Source organism: Macaca nemestrina, chromosome 12 (assembly GCF_043159975.1).
Source record: "Macaca nemestrina isolate mMacNem1 chromosome 12, mMacNem.hap1, whole genome shotgun sequence".
NCBI classification, from domain to species: Eukaryota; Metazoa; Chordata; class Mammalia; order Primates; family Cercopithecidae; genus Macaca; species Macaca nemestrina.
In genome coordinates this window covers 59,520,110-59,536,828 of record NC_092136.1, presented here as the reverse complement: position 1 = coordinate 59,536,828, position 16,719 = coordinate 59,520,110, and positions in this window count along the sequence as shown.

Below are 16,719 nucleotides of genomic sequence, written 5' to 3'. Positions count from 1 at the left end.
TTCATGCCATTTTCTAGACTGAAGTCATTCTTGAATTATGCCCAGCCAAGTTGTTAAACTTTGTCAAGTAGAGATTATTAAATGAGTTCCATATGACAGCATGGCCCAAATACAATGTCTGCTATGCAAAAATGTTCCAGATTTGATAATTGCACTATTAAGTTCTACTAGAGCAATTAAAATCCCATTAGGAAGTTAAAATCCCAAACAATGGAAGGAAGGAAGAAGTAAGAGACTTGACAAGGGGGAGAAATATGTCTCTTCCCATTCCGATGAATAGGGGTAAATAAAGGAGTAGAAACAAGAGAGGGAAGAATATGATGTAATCAACCTGACCTGGGCCTGCAAAGCCTCAGAGAAGGAAGCAGCAGCGCCAAGGGCAAAGAGGCTTTTGCCTTTTCCCTACTGGGACTGTGGAAGGAAGCTGTTCTGTAGCATGGATGGACTAACTGTGGTCCCAAAAGCATTAAGAGAGCAGAGCAGCATGGTCAGGAAGTGGTGTCTCTTGATCCCTATATGGCATAGATACTGACTAGAGAGCCTTTAGGCCCACAGGAGAATGCGGCAGAGAATCACTGGGGTCTCCAGCACCAAAGGCAGTTGTTGAGAGATGGCCAAACTGGGGGAAGTGGGGAGAAACAGGGGGCACAAGACCACAAATTTATCAGCTTTAGAGGCAAATGTTGGCACAATGCCCAGGTATGAAACTGAGCCAACTACCCAGAAGATTCCAACTTGTACACAACCAAAACCAGTGTCAGGCTTGAGGATCCCTTCAGTCTAACATCAAAAGGTCATATAAGCCCTGCCCTCTATACCCAGATGCCACTTTAGAGAGGAGCAGCAGTAGAATGGGAGGAATTTAAAATTCTGATCATTTATTTCAAAGAGAATAAATGAAACCTAATGAAATGAAACCAAATTTATTTCCAGCCTCTTCCACTATCCAGTGAAGAGGAAGGAGTAAGATTTGTGAGGAAAATCAGATCAGTAACTGAGAAAAAAGCTACATTTTATTTATGTATCCAACTTAGTAAGAAAAAATGTGATCCTGCCCTGTATACTACATATACTAATAATCCAAAGACAAAAAAGGTCTGACTAGCGCTCTGCAGCTCACCTAAAAACTCATTTAGTTTTTCAGCTTTACAGTCGAATTTGAAATCCATATTCAGAAACAGGATAAATGGGGGAATGTCTGAAACAGAAAAAAATGACAGTTTCATCGACTAATGCTTATGAAGCCCCAGTATCTGTAAAATAGGTACTATTATTATTCCATTTTACAGATGAGGAAACTGAGACACACATTCAGTAAATTGTCCAAGGTCACACAGCCAGAAAATGGTAGAACCTGTTTTGGAACCCAAGCATTTGTCTCCAGAATCCATGATCTCTGCAGCATTCTGTTGCCTCTATCATACCAAGATTTAGTGAGATAGTGGAAAACAAGAATCTTCAAGTATTGTTGGCAGATGCAGAAACTGGTGTAGTTACTCTGGGGAGCAATCTGACAGCACTTAGTAAAATTAAATATACTTTGTTCTACCAATTCCACTCTCAGGTTTATGTCTCAGATGGTCACACACAAAATGAGCTGAGACTTTGAGAGGCTGAGGTAGGAAGATAGCTTGAGCCCAGGAGTTCAAGACCAGTCTAGACACCATAGACAGAACCCATCTCTGTAAAAACATTTAAAAAAAAATTAGCTCAATGTGGTAGTGTACACCTGTGGTCCCAGCTATACAGGAGGCTGAAGTGGGATAATTGCTTGAGCCCAGGAGGTGGAGGCTGCAGCAGTAAGCTGTGATTGCACTACTTCACCACTGCACTCCAAACTTGGTGACAAAGTAAGACTATGTTGCAAAAAAAAAAAAAAAAAAAAAAAAAAAAGAAAGAGAGAAAGAGAAAGAGAGAGGGAGGGAGGGAGGGATTTGGGAAGTGTTCTCTCCTATTCTACTTTCTAAGAGTTTATGTAGGAGTGATATTTCTTAAAAGGCTGATAGAATTTGCCGGTAAAGCCATCTGGGCCTGGAGTTTTTTTGTTTTGATGTGTGTGTGTGTGTGTGTGTGTGTGTGAGAGAGAGAGAGAGAGGTTTTTAATTACAAATTCTATTTCTTTAGTAGATACAAGGCTATCAGGTTTTCTACTTCTTTCTGAGTCCATTGTGGTATTTTCAAACATTTTATCTTAGATGAAACCTAAGTTTTTGAAGTTACTGGTATAAGTTGTTAATAATAGTCCCTTATTATCCTTTTAATATCTGTAGGATCTATAGGGATGTCCCTACTTTCATTCATATTTTCAGTCTTCATATTTTTGATCAATCTAAATAGAAGATTTGTCAATTCTATTGATCCTTTCAGAAAATTAGCTTTGTATTTCATTGATTTTCTCTATTGGTTCTCCAGTTTCTATTTTATTGCTTTCAACTTTTATCTTTTTAAATTTCCTTTCTTTTACTTATTTTTGTTTTAATTTTCTCTTTTTCTAGTTTCTTAATGTGGAAACTTAGATTATTTATTTCAGGTTTTTTTTTTTTTTTAAATACAGAGTCAGAGTCTCTCTCTGTTGCCTGGGCTGGAGTGCAGTGATGCGATCTGGGCTCACTGCAACCTCCACCTCCTGGGTTCAAGCGATTCTCCTGCCTTAACCTCCCCAGTAGCTGGAATTACAGGCGTGTGCCACCATGCCTGGCTAATTCTTGTATTTTTAGCAGAGATGGGGTTTCACCATGTTGGCTAGGCTAGTCTCGAACTCCTGACCTCAGGTGATCCATCCACCTTGGCCTCCCAAAGTGCTGGGATTACAGGCATGAGCCACCGCACCTGGCCGATTTTAGGTGTTTTTTGTTTCCCATATAAGCATTTAAAGTTATATATTACTCTCTAACATTTCTTTAGCTGCATCTCACACCTTTTACTTTGTTGTATTTTCATTATTTCTATTTATTTTCTGTGGCCAGCTGGCACAGAGAGAGAATCTGCGCACTTGGTGGAAGGAGAGCAGAGTGATTGTGGGACTTTTCATTGGAACTCAGTGCTGCCAATCTGGGTGGAAAACAGCACAAACAGAATCCAGCCAGTGCCCATGAAGGGAGAATTTAGACCAGCCCCAGTCAGAGGGGAATTGTCCATCCCAGTGGCTGGAACCTGAGTTCTGGCAAGCCCCACGACCATAGGCTAAAGTGCCCTGTATCCTAAACAAACTTGAAAGGCCACCTAGGCCACAAGGACTGCAATTTCTGGGCAAGTCCTGGTGCTGTGCTGGGCTTAGAGCCAGTGGACTTGGGGTGTACATGACCTAGTGAGACACCAGCTGAGGCAACCAAAGGAGTGCTTGCATTACATGTTCCCCAACCACAGGCAGTGCAGTTTGCAGATCTGGGAGAGACTCTTTCCTTCCACTTAAGGAGAGGAGAGGGGAAAGTAAAGAGGACTCTGTTTTGCAACTTGAACACTAGCTCAGCCACAGTAGAATAGAGCACGAGGAGGAGTCCCGAGATCCCCATTTCATGTCCTATCTTCCAGACAACATTTCTAGACACACCATGGGCCAGAAGGGAACCCACATCCTTCATGGGAAGAACCCAGCCCTGGAAGAATTCATCACCTGCTGACTAAAGAGCTCTTGGGCCTTGAATAAACCTCAGTGGTTGCCAGGCAGTACTTACCCAGGCGTCTTCAGTGAGGCCAGTGCTGTGAGGGTTTCAGGGGTGACCCAACACATTTCTAGCTGTGGTGGCCATGGGGAGAGACTCCTTCTGTTTGAAGAAAGGAGAGGGAAGAATAAAGGGGACTTTGTCTTGTGACTTGGGTACAGCTTGGCCAGGGTGAGGTAGAGTACTAAGCGGGTTCCTGATTCCAGGCCTTGGTTCCTGGATGCATTTCTTGACCTGCCCTGGACCAGAGGGGAGTCTTTTGCCCTGCAGGGAGAGATCCAGGCTTGGCGCATCACCACAAGCTGACTGAAGAGCCTTTGGACCTTGAATGAACAACAGTGTTAGCCATGCAGTACTTGCTGCAGGCTTGGAGTAGTGGTGGCCACAGGGAGAGGCCCCTTCTGCTTCAGGAAAGGAGAGGAAAGAGTGGGAAAAACTTGTCTTATGGCTTGTGTGCCAGCTCAGCCATAGTAGAACAGGCCACCAAGTATATTACTAAGATTCCTGACTTCAGGCCCCAGCCATTGGATGGTATTTCTGGACTGAGGGGTAGCTTGCCACCCTGAAGGGAAGACAATAAACCTGGCTAGATGCACCACCTGCTGACTGTAGAGACATTGGGCCTTGAGGAAACATCAGCGGTAACCAGGCAGTAGTCACCGCAGACCTTGGGCAAGACCCAGTGCTGTGCTGGCTTCAGGTGTAACCCAGCATAATCACAGTGATGGTGGCTACAGGGGTGCTTGTGTCACCTCTTCTCCAGCTCCAAGCAGCTCAGCACAGAGGGAAAGACTTTGTTTGCTTGTGGGATATTAAGAGAAGAGAACAAAAGTCTCTGCCTCGTAATCAAGGGAATTCTCATGAATTTTACCCAACACCATCAAAGTGGTACCTCTATGAATCTACAAGAGCCACAGCATTGCTGGGCTGGGGGTTCTCACTAATGCAGATATGGCTGCAGTGACCAAAGACTTTGATCACAATACTAAATTCTCTTTGAATATTTGAATTGCATTCCAAAGAAGGATGGGTATAAATAAACCCAGACTGCAAAGTCTACAACAAATACCTAACTCTTCAATGCCCAGGCATTGATGGACATCCATAAGCATCAAGACCATCCAGGAAAACATGACATCACCAAACAAACTAAATAAGGCACCAGTGACAAATTCTGGAGTAAGAGAGATATGTGACCTTTTGGACAGAGAATTCAAAATAGCTTGTTTTGAGAAAGCTAAAAATAATAATAATAATAATCCAAGTAACACAGAAGGAATTCAGAATCCTATCAGATAAATTTAAGAGTAAAATAATTTAAAAGAATCAAGCAGAAATCCTGGAGCTGAAAAATTCTATTGACAAACTGAAGAATGCAATAGAGTCTTTCAACAGCAGAATGGATCAAGCAGTAGAAAGAATTAGTGAACTTGAAGATAGGCTATTTGAAAATACACGGAGGAAACACAAGAAAAAAATTTAAAAGCCAGGCACAGTGGTTCACGCCTGTAATCCCAGGACTTTGGGAGGCTGAGGTGGGTGGATCACTTGAGATCAGGAGATCAAGACCAGCCTGGCCAACATGGTGAAACCCCCATCTCTACTAAAAATACAAAATTAGCTGGGCATGGTGTCATGGACCTGTAATCTCAGCTCCTTGGGAGGTTGAGGCAGGAGAATCACTTGAGCCTGGGAGGCAGTGGTTGCAGTGAACTGAAATCATGCCATTGCACTCCAGCCTGGGCAACAAGAGTGAAACTCCGTCTCAAAAAAAAGAAAAAAAAAATACCACCAGGGACAATCACCTTCACAAAAAGGAAGACGGATGGACAGATGGAAGAAAGCATCACAAAACAACTAGAAAACAAATAACAAAATGACAGGAGTAAGTCTTTATCAATAATAGCATTGAATGTAAATGCACTAAACTCTCCAATCAAAAGACATAGAATGGCTGAACAGATGAAAAAACAAGACCCAATAATCTTTTGCCTGTAAGAAACACACTTCACCTATAAAGACACACATAGACTAAAAATAAACAAAGAGAAAATGATATTCAATGCGAATTGAAACCAAAAAAGAGCAGGAGTAGCAATATTTGCATCAGACAAAATAGATTTCAAGACAAAGAAGGTCATTACATAATGATAAAGGGGTAAATTCAGCAAGAGGATATACCAATTGTAAACATATATGCACCCAACACTGGAGCACCCAGATATATAAAGCAAATATTATTAGAACTAAAGAGAGAGATAGACTCCAATACGATGACAGCTGAAGACTTAATTACCCCAGTTTCAGCATTAGACAGGTCATCCAGACAGAAAATCAACAAAGAAATATCAGATTTAATCTGCACTATAGAGTAAACGGATCTTATAAATATTTACAGAACATTTCATCCAATGGCTGAAGAATACATATTATATTCTTCCCCTCAACACATGGGTTATTTTCAATGATAAACCATATGTTAGGCCATAAAACAAGCCTTAATAACTTCAAAAAATATGTGAAATAATATCAAGTATCTTCCTTGACCACAATGGAATAAAATCAATAATAGGAGGAACTTTGGAAACTATATGAACACATGGAAATTAAATAATATGCTTTATGGCCAGTGGATCAACAAATACGAAAAAAAAATTAAAAATATTTGAAACAAATGAAAATGGAAATATAACAGACCAAAATCTATGGGATATAACAAAAGCAGTACTGAGGAAAGTTTATAGCAATAAGCACCTAATCAAAAAAGTAGAAAAACTTCAAATGAACAACCTAATGATGCATCTTCAAGAACTAGAAAAGTAAAAGCAAACCAAACAGAAAATTAAAAGAAGACATAATAAATATCAAGCAGAAATAAATGAGATTCAAATTTTAAAAATACAAAGGATCAATAAAATGAACAGGTTTTTTGAAAAGATAAACAAAGTCAACAAATGTGTAGCCAGACTAAGAATAAAAGAGAGAAGACCCAAATAAAATCAGACAAAAAAGGAGTCATTACAACTGATACCACAGAAATTCAAAGGATCATCAGAGACTACCAAGAGCAACTAAATGCCAATAAATTGGAAAAGCTAGAAGACATAAATTCCTAGAGATATGCAACTTACTAAGATTAAATCATGAAGAAATCCAAAACCTAAATAGGCTAATAACAAGTAATGAAATCAAAGCCATAATAAAAAGTCTTCCAGCTAAGAAAAGCATGAGACCCAACAGCTGCACTGACTAATTTTACAAAACATTTAAAGAACTAATATGAATCCTACTCAGACTATTCAAAAAAAAAAAAAAAAAAAAAGAGGAGGGAGTACTTTGAAACTCATTCTGTGAGCCAGTATTACCCTGATAGCAAAATCAAATAAAGACACATCAAAAAAAGGAAACTATATCACTGATGAACATTTATGCAAAAATCCTCAATAAAATACTAGGAAACTAGGAAACTTAATTCAACACCCCATTAAAAAGATCATTCATCATGGCCAAGTGGGATTTATCCCAGGGATGCAAGGATGGTTCAACATATGCAAATCAATGAATGTGATATATCATATCAACAGAATGAAGAACAAAAACCATAGGATCATTTTAATTGATGCTTTTAAAACATTTGATAACATTCAACATCCTTTTGTGAAAATAAAAAAAAAAAACCCTCCAAAAACTGGGTATAGAAGGACCATAACTCCACATAATAAAAGCCATATATTATAGGCCCACAGCTAGTATACTGAATGGGGAAAAAACTGAAAACTTTTCCTCTAAGATCTGGAACTAGACAGGGATGCCCATTTTCACCACTGTCATTCAACATAGTACTAGAAGTCCTACCTAGAGTAATCAGACAGGAGAAAAAAATAAATGGCATCCAAGTTGGAAAGGAAGAAATCAAATTATCCATATTTGCAGATAATATTATCTTATATTTGGAAAAACCTAAAGACTCCACCAAAAAGCTATTAGAACTGAAAAACAAATTCAATAAAATTGCAGAATGTAAAATCAACATACAAAAATCAGTAGCATTTCTATATGCCAACAACAAACAATCTGATAAAGAAATCAAGAAAGTAATCCTATTTACAATAGCTACAAATAAAATAAGATACCTAGGAATAAACTTAACCAAACAAGTGAGAGATCTCTATAATGAAAACTAGAAAACATTGATGCAAGAAACTGAAGAGGACACACAAAAAAAATTGACAGATATTCCATGTTTATGGATTAGAAGAATTGATATTGTTAAAATGTCCATACTATCCAAAGCAATCTACAGATTCACTGCAATCCCTATCAAAATACCAGTGACATTTCTTCACAGAAATCGAAAAATAATCTTAAAATTCATATAGAAGCACAAAAGACCCACAAGAGACAAAGCCATCCTGAGCAAAAGAATAAAACTGAAGGAATCATATTACCTGTCTTCAAATTATACTACAGAGCTATAATAACCAAAACAGCATGGTACTGGCAAAAAAAACCCAGGCACATAGACCAATGGAATAGCATACAGAACCCAGAAATAAATCCATACATCTACAGTAAACTCATTTTGACAAAAGTGCCAAGAACATACATTGGGGAAAAGACAGTCTCGTCAATAAATAGTGCTGGGAAAACAGGATATACATATGCAAAAGGATCAAACTAGGCTCCTCTCTCTTGCCATATACAAAAATCAAATCAAAATAGATTAAAGACTTAGATCTAAGACCTCAAACTATGAAACTAATGAAAGAAAACTTTGTGGAAACCCTCCAGGACATTGGTCTTGGCCAAGATTTCTTGAGTAATATCCCAAAAGCACAAGCAATCAAAGCAAAAATGGACAAATGGGATCACATCAAGTTAAAAAGCTTCTGCACCATAAAAGAAACAATCAACAAAGTGAAAAGACAAACCATGGAATGGGAAAAAATATTTGCAAACTATCCATCTGACAAAGGATTAATAATCAGAATACATAGGAGCTCAAACAACTCTCTAAGAAAAAAAAAATTGGTCGGGTGAAGTGGCTCACACCTGTAATCCTAGCATTTTGGGAGGCTGAGGCGGGTGGATTGCTTGAGGTCAGAAGTTCAAGACCTGCCTGGCCAACATGGTGAAACCCCATCTCTACTAAAAATACAAAAACTAGCCAGGCGTGGTGGCAGGTGCCCATAATCCTAGCTACCTGGGAGTATGAGGTAGGAGAATTGCTTGAACCTGAGAGGTGGAGGTTGCAGCAAGCCGAGATTGTGCCACTGGACTACAGCCTGGGTGACAAGAGCAAGATTCTGTCTGCCCCATCCCTCCCAAAAAAATAGAAAAAAAATCTAGGCCAGGCATGGTGGCTTACACCTGTAATCCCAGCACTTTGGGAGGCTGAGGCAAGCAGATCACCTGAGGTCAGGAGTTCGAGACCTAGTCTGGCCAACATGGTGAAACCTCATCTTTACTTAAAAAAATACAAAAATTAGCCAGGCATGGTAGCGCACACCTGTAATCCCAGCTACTAGGCAGGCTGAGGCATGAGAATTGCTTGAACCTGAGAAGTGGAGGCTGCAGTGGGCTGAGATCGCGCTACTGCACTCCAGCCTGGACGATAGAGACTCCATCTCAAAAAGAAAATTAAAAAAAAAAAAAGAAAGAAAAAATCTAATAATCTGATTTTAAAAACAGGCAAAAGATCTTAATACACATTTCTCAAAAGAAGAGATACAAATGGCAAACAGGTAAATGAAAAGGTGTTCAGCATCATTAATCATTAGACAAATGCAAATCAAAACTACAGTGAGATATCATCTCACCTCAGTTAAAATGGCTTTTATCCAAAAGACAGGCAATAATGAATGCTGGTGACGATGGGGAGAAAATAAACTTTTGTATAGTGTTGGGGGGAATGTAAATTAATACAAGCGTTGTGGAGAACAGTATGGAGGTTCCACAAAAAACTAAATAAAGAACTACCATATGATCCAGAAATCTCACTGCTAGGTATATACCCCTCTCCCCAAAAAAGACAAATCAGTATATGGAAAATGTATCTACACTCCTGTTTATTGCAGCACTATTCACAATAGCCAAGATACGGAAGCAACCTAAGTGTCCATCAAAAGACGAATAGATAAAGAAAATGTGGCACATATACAGAATGAAATACTATTCAGCTATAGGAAAGAATGAGATCCTGTCACCTGGAGGACAGATATTAAGTGATATAAGCCAGGCACAGAAAGGCCGTCTGGAGCGGCCGCTGCCATCACTCTGGCTGCACAGGGAGGCACAGCCAGGGCTGCGTGCTTCATGGAGCCAGCGGAAGCTCCCCAGGTGCTGTTGCAGCCGCCCAAGCCACAGCTGTGGACCCAGGCATCCCTGTGCTCTCAGGACCAGGAGCAGGCGGGAGCCCCGCCCTTCTGGGCACAGCTGCAACCACCCAAACCAAGGCTATAGATCTGGGCCTCGCGCTCCACAGAGCAGGCAGGAGCCCTGGTCTCCTTGCGTGGCTTCTCCCTGCTGTCGGCACTTCTCCGATCTCACAGCACAGTCGGGGCCAAGCCCAGACATTGTTATGTCATGGCCCGGCCGGGTGTGCACATGCTCAGGGCAGGGCTGCCACGCCAGCCCCCTGCTTCCTCGGCCCCCTCTGGGCTTTGGGCACCAACAAGCATAGGAGGGAAGCTGAGGGAGGGGCTGAGAGCAGCTTGGTGCTGGCCTGCAGGCGCCCCTTGGCACCTATAGCCTGGGCGCCATGAACGGTAGCAGGAGGCAGACAGGTTCCTGGGCAGAAGTGGGTAGGTCCTGGGTGAGGGCCTGAAGGCTGGGGTCTGGGTTGCCAGTCCCACTTACAGGAGTGGGAACTCGTGGCGCTTTTCCCGGCCAGCCCATGGTCGCTATGGACCAACTGGGGGTCACCTCTCTGCTGAGAGCTGAACATTTGTTGGGATGACTGGCCTAGTGGAGAGGAGCTACCCTCTCTGCTAGGAGGTTGGGATACCCTGGCTGCAGAAAGGAGCTGCCCGCTGCGGGGTTCCTCTGAGCTGTTCTATTGCTCAATAAAGCTCCTCTTTGTCTTGCTCACTCCCTACTTGTCTGCATACCTCATTCTTCCTGGTCGCAGGACAAAAACTCGGGACCCACCAAAGGGCGAGGCTAAAAGAGCTGTAACACAAACAGTGCTCAGACATGCCCCTGGCTCACCACACTGGAGGCAAAGAGAAGGAAAGAAGAGCTGCAGCCCTTCAAAAAGCCCAGATCTGGGAGCTCCCCAAGCCAGGGCTGTGACCCTCTCTCTTGGACCCTGCAATTCCTGGCGTCTCCAAGCTTCCGGGCACCAATGTGTTCCCTGGTGCCAGCCGTGGAAGCTGCTGGCGGTGCATCTGGTCTGGCTGCAGAGTCGCAGAGAGCTGGCACCTGTGCTGGCAACTGGAGCTGCTTGTCTTGCTGCAGCAGCCAGCATGTCTGACTGTGTGCAGTAGCCAGACCCTGTGCTTGCTCACACACCCCTTGCCATTCCATGCCTGACTTGTTCTTGACAGGCATGGGACCCAGGCCAGCAGCGTGAGCCAAGTGCAACCTGCCAGGCTGAGTGGGTGAAATGAGCCCAGAGGGCCCAAGCAAAACTTGGGCAAAGGAGATACTGGCCACAAAAGTTTCTGGACAGAAAAACAACACCCCAAAGATCCTGTAACATACGGTCTCACTCATTTGTGGGAGCTAAAAATTAAAACAATTGAACTCATGGAGATAAAGAGTAGAAAAATAGGAAAGATAGTGGTGGTCAGTGCAGGGGGTGGACAGACAAATGAGGATAATGGGTACAAAAATATATTCATAGTTAGAATGATAAGATCTAGTATCTGATAGCACAACAGGGTGACTGCAGTCAACAAAAATTTATTGTACATTTTAAAAAAGCTAAAGGAGTATAACTGGAATGTTTGTAACACAAAGAAAAAAGGATAAATGCTTGCTGTGATGGATACTCCATTTACCCTGATGTGATTACTATGCATTGTATGTCTGTAATAAAATATCTCATGTACCCCATAAATATATTCATGTACTACATACTCATAAAAATTAAAAATTAAAAAGAAAGTAGACATTGGAAGAAAGTAAGAAATAACATAAGGAGCAGGAAATGGGTGCATCTGGGTTATGAAGCACTGCATTGGGAAATAGTTTGTTTTGTTATTTTGCTTTTATTAGACATTCTCAGGAACCAAAAGTGCTATAGATCAATTGGCCTTACTTCATTGAAAAGTTTTCCCATGACAATCTCAGACACTGCTGATGAGAATTTAAATCTGTTCAATTAGTCTGGAAGGCAATTTAGCGACACATATAAAAAAGCTTTAAAATTGTACATAGCCTTTGATCCAGTAAATCCACCTACAAGATTTTTTTCCCTAAAGAATTGATTAAAAAAAAAAAAGTCTTTAAACATGTATGTATAAAGGATATTGATTGCAGAGAACATGAACATTTACAAAAATCAGAGAAAACAAATATCCAATAATATAGTATTAGTTAGATTATAATATATCCGAATAAAGGGATATGGAGTAGCCATTCTAAAAACAACATTCATATTTGTAGATTATGACATGATTATTGTTCTAGTTTTTTATAATGCTTTAATAAATGTGTACCCATTCAGTTCAGTTAATTAAAAGTTATAGAATCTCCTGTGTCAAAAAAAAAAAAAAAGGAATAAGTTAGACATATTTGTGTGGCTTTATTTCTGAGTTCTCTATCCTATTGATTTATGTATCTGTCTCTTTCCTTCCACCAATACTACACAATCTTGATTACTGTAACTACAGTAAGTCTTACAGTTGGGTAGATTCATTCCTCCCTTTATTCTTATTTTTCAAAATCTTAGCTATCTCATTCCCTTACCTTTCCATATAAATTTTAGAATAATCTTTTCTTAACCTACAAAAAAATCTTGTCTGGGATTATGAATTGTTAGACTTCTTTATCTGTTTGAGGATAATTGATGTCTTTACTATGTTGAGTTTTACAATCCATATACATGGATTTAGATCTTTGTTTTCTATTTAGATCTTTGTTTCTCTCTATTTAGATCTTTGTTTTTCTCTATTTAGATCTTTGTTTTCTTTCATCAGTGTTGTACAGTTTTCAGTATAGAAGTTCTATACGTTTTGTTAGATTTACAGCAAGTATTTTTTTTGAGTGAGTATAAATGGAATTTTATTTTTATGTGTGCACTTCCAGTATATAGAAATACAGTTTTGTATTTTGTTTTTATGTTTATTTTGTATTTTGCAATCTTGCTGAACTGACTTATTTTTGTTTGTTTGTTTGAGACAGAGTTTCACTCTCATTGCCCAGACTGGAGTGCAATGGCTCGATCTCGGCTCACCGCAACCTTCGCCTCCCAGGTTCAAGCGATTCTCCTGCCTCAGGCTCCTGAGTAGCTGGAACCACAAGTGCATGCCACTATGCCTCGTTAATCTTTGTAGTTTTGGTAGAGACGGGGTTTCACCATGTTGGCCAGGATGGTCTCGATCTCTTGACCTCGTGATCTGCCCGCCTCAGCCTCCCAAAGTGCTGGGATTACAGGTGTGAGCAACTGTGTGCGGCTGACTTATTAATTCTAAAAATTTTCTGTAGATTCCTTGGGATTTTCTATGTGGACAAACATGTCATCTGCAAATAGGGACAGCTTAGTTCTTCTTTTCTAATTTATACACCTTTTATTTCTTTCTTGCCTTATTGCACTGGCTAGAACTTCTAGCACTATATTAAACTCAGTAAGAGTGATGAGTGTGAAAATCCTTGCCTTCTTTTTAATCTTAATGGAGAGGCATCTGGTTTTTCACCATTAAGTGTAATAATAGCTGTATGTATTTTTATAGACGGTCTTTATGGAGTTAAAAAAGTTTTCCTCTATTCCTAGTTTTCTGAGAGTTTTCATCATAAATGGGTATTATATTTCATTAAGTACTTTTTCCTGCATCTATTGATATTATCCTGTAATTTTTTTTCTTCTTTAACCTTAAAATATGATGGATTACATTGATTTATTTTCTATTATTGAACCATCCCTAGAATAAACACCACTTGGTTATAACGTATAATTCTTTTTTACATATTGTTGCATTCTTTTTTTTTTTTTTTTTTTTTTTTTTTGAGACGGAGGCTTGCTCTGTCGTCCAGGCTGGAGTGCAGTGGCCGGATCTCAGCTCACTGCAAGCTCCGCCTCCCGGGTTTACGCCATTCTCCTACCTCAGCCTCCCGAGTAGCTGGGACTACAGGCGCCCGCCAACTCACCCGGCTAGTTTTTTTGCATTTTTTTTTTTTTTTTTAGTAGAGACGGAGTTTCACTGTGTTAGCCAGGATGGTCTCGATCTCCTGACCTTGTGATCCGCCCGTCTCGGCCTCCCAAAGTACTGGGATTACAGGCTTGAGCCACCGCGCCCGGCCCATATTGTTGCATTCTATTTTGTTAAGAACTTTGTGTCTACATTCATCAAAGACACTGGTCTGCAGTTTTCTTTGTTTATACCATCTCTTTCTGGTTTTGGTATCAGAGTAATACTGGCTTCATAAAACGAATTGTTGGTGTTCTCCTCTATTTTCTGAAAAATATTTTATAGAATTAATGTTATTTCTTCTTTAAACATTTGGGAAAATTCCCCAGTGACACTATCAGGGCCTGGAGTTTTTTTTCTTGGGAATTTTTAAATTACAGATTTAATTTCCTGAATAGTTACAGGGCAACTTAAATTATTTATTTCATATTGCATAAGTTGTGGTACTTTGTGTTTGGAGGAGTTGTTTCATTTCATCTAAACTGTCAAAAACATGTGCATAGAGGTTTTGCAGTATTCCCTTACTTTTTAATGTTTGTACAGTCTACAGTGATACTTAATTTCTGGTATTGGTAATTTGTCTTTTCTCTTATTCTTCTTTTTCAGTCTTGTTAGAGGTTTGTAATTCTATTGATCTTTTCAAAGAACCAGCCCTTTGTTTCATTGGCTTGCTCTACTGTTTTTCGGTTTCTAATTTTATGGATTTCTGTTATCTTTATTATTTCCTTCCTTGTGTTTGCTTTGGATTTTTTTTGCTATCTTTTTCCTAGGTTATTGAGGTGAGAGCTCTGATCATTATTATTATTATTTGTAGTGACAGGTTCTCACTATGTTGCTGAGGCTAGTCTCAAACTCCTGGCCTCAGGCAATCCTCCCACATTATATTTTAATGGAATTACACTATAAATCTTTAACTCATTGCAGTCCACTTAGGGGTAATAATATAAGTTGTTTCAGGTAAAATATAGTAAACTTGCAGCAATATGACTCCAATAAATTCCCCCACCCCACCCCACCTTCTGAGCTATTGCCTTGTATATATAATCAATATATAAGTCCAATACAAAAGTGTTATACTTTTTCTAAATAGTCCTATGTATTTTAAAGAAATAGGAAGAGAAAATAGAGAAATTTTATATTTGTTCACATATTTGCCATTTCAGGTGCTTTTTATTTTTTTCTGTGGATCTGAGTTACCATCTGGTACCATTTTTCCTTAGCCCAAAGAACCTAATTTTTTGTAATGCAGGTCTGTTAGCAATAAATGTCTTGTTTTTATTCTTTCCCGCCCTATTCAAGATGTCTTTATCTTGTTTTCATGTTGAGTCCAGGCAACAAAACTGCTTGATATAGAATTCTTGTTTGACATACTTTTTCCTTTTTAAGCACTTTGAATATGTCATTCCAATATCATCTGTCCTCCATTGTTTTTTGATGAGACATTGGCTTGTAAGTCATACCCTTGTTCTCTGTACATGTGTCTTTCTATTATTTTCAGTGTTTTATCTTTGGCTCTCAGCAATTTGATTATGATATGAGGGACTATGCATAAGAAAATTTAAGGAACCAAGTCTGGCAATAACATACATTAGTTTCACTACCATCCAACTGGTTAGATTCAATCACATGGCCACTCTTAACTATAAGGGAAGCTAGGGAATACAGTCCAGCTGATTTCCTAGGAAGAAAATGGGTATTAGAAACAGCTGGTAAGTCTCCGTCACAACATACATGCATCAAAACCACCATATATGTTGCCAAAGACGCGTATGTGTCTAGGGACATATAACAAATGCACTGTGGGGGAACACAAGAGGAACTGATTGATGTGCAAATCAGGAATGAAGGCAACAAATAAAAGAACAGGAGAGGGGCCTTTCATGGACTGATCCTAACGTAGTGTCATGAACTTAGGAGGAGGATTAACTCAATTCTCATTAATTGAGAATTCTCATTAATCTGTGTACCAAGAGCAAGAGAAAAGACCAATAGCAGTGGTGCCAGCAGTGCCATGCTTACTAGACTGATTCTAATATGTTACCTTAGATTTTGCAGTGGTTCATCCTCTGTTGATTCCCGTCTGTTTCACGCCTCACCTCCAGACTTCACAGTTCTGTGAATTACTTATTGCTATCCTTCCAATAACTTTTCTTTCTTCTTTTTTTTTTTTTTGAGACTGAGTCTTGCTCGGTCACCCAGGCTGGAGTACAGTGGTGCGATCTCAGCTCACTGCAACCTCCACCTCCTGGGGTCAAGCAATTCTCTTGCCTTAGCCTCCTGATTACAGGCATGCATCATCAGAGCCCAGCTAATTTTTGTATTTTTAGTAGGGATGGGGTTTCACCGTGTTGGCCAGCTGGTCTCGAACTCCTGACCTCGTGATCCGCCCACCTTGGCCTCCCACAGTGCTGGGATTACAAGCATGAGCCACCACGCCTGGTCAATTTTTTTTCTTAACCAATTTATTGTAGTCAAACTTATACTATTACAGAGTAGATTTATTTTACCTGTTGAATGTCCAGTCCTAGGTTGAACTTAACCCATCACAGTAGGCATCCTCATTTTGTTCTCGGCCTCAGTGGGAATGCTGCAGGTTTTCAAAGCTGGAAAGCTGTTGCAGAAAGCTCAGTATCTACATAAACTTGCTTTCCAGCAGCAACAACCACAACAGCAGAAAGACAGCCTTTACCTCCCAAATCTCAAAT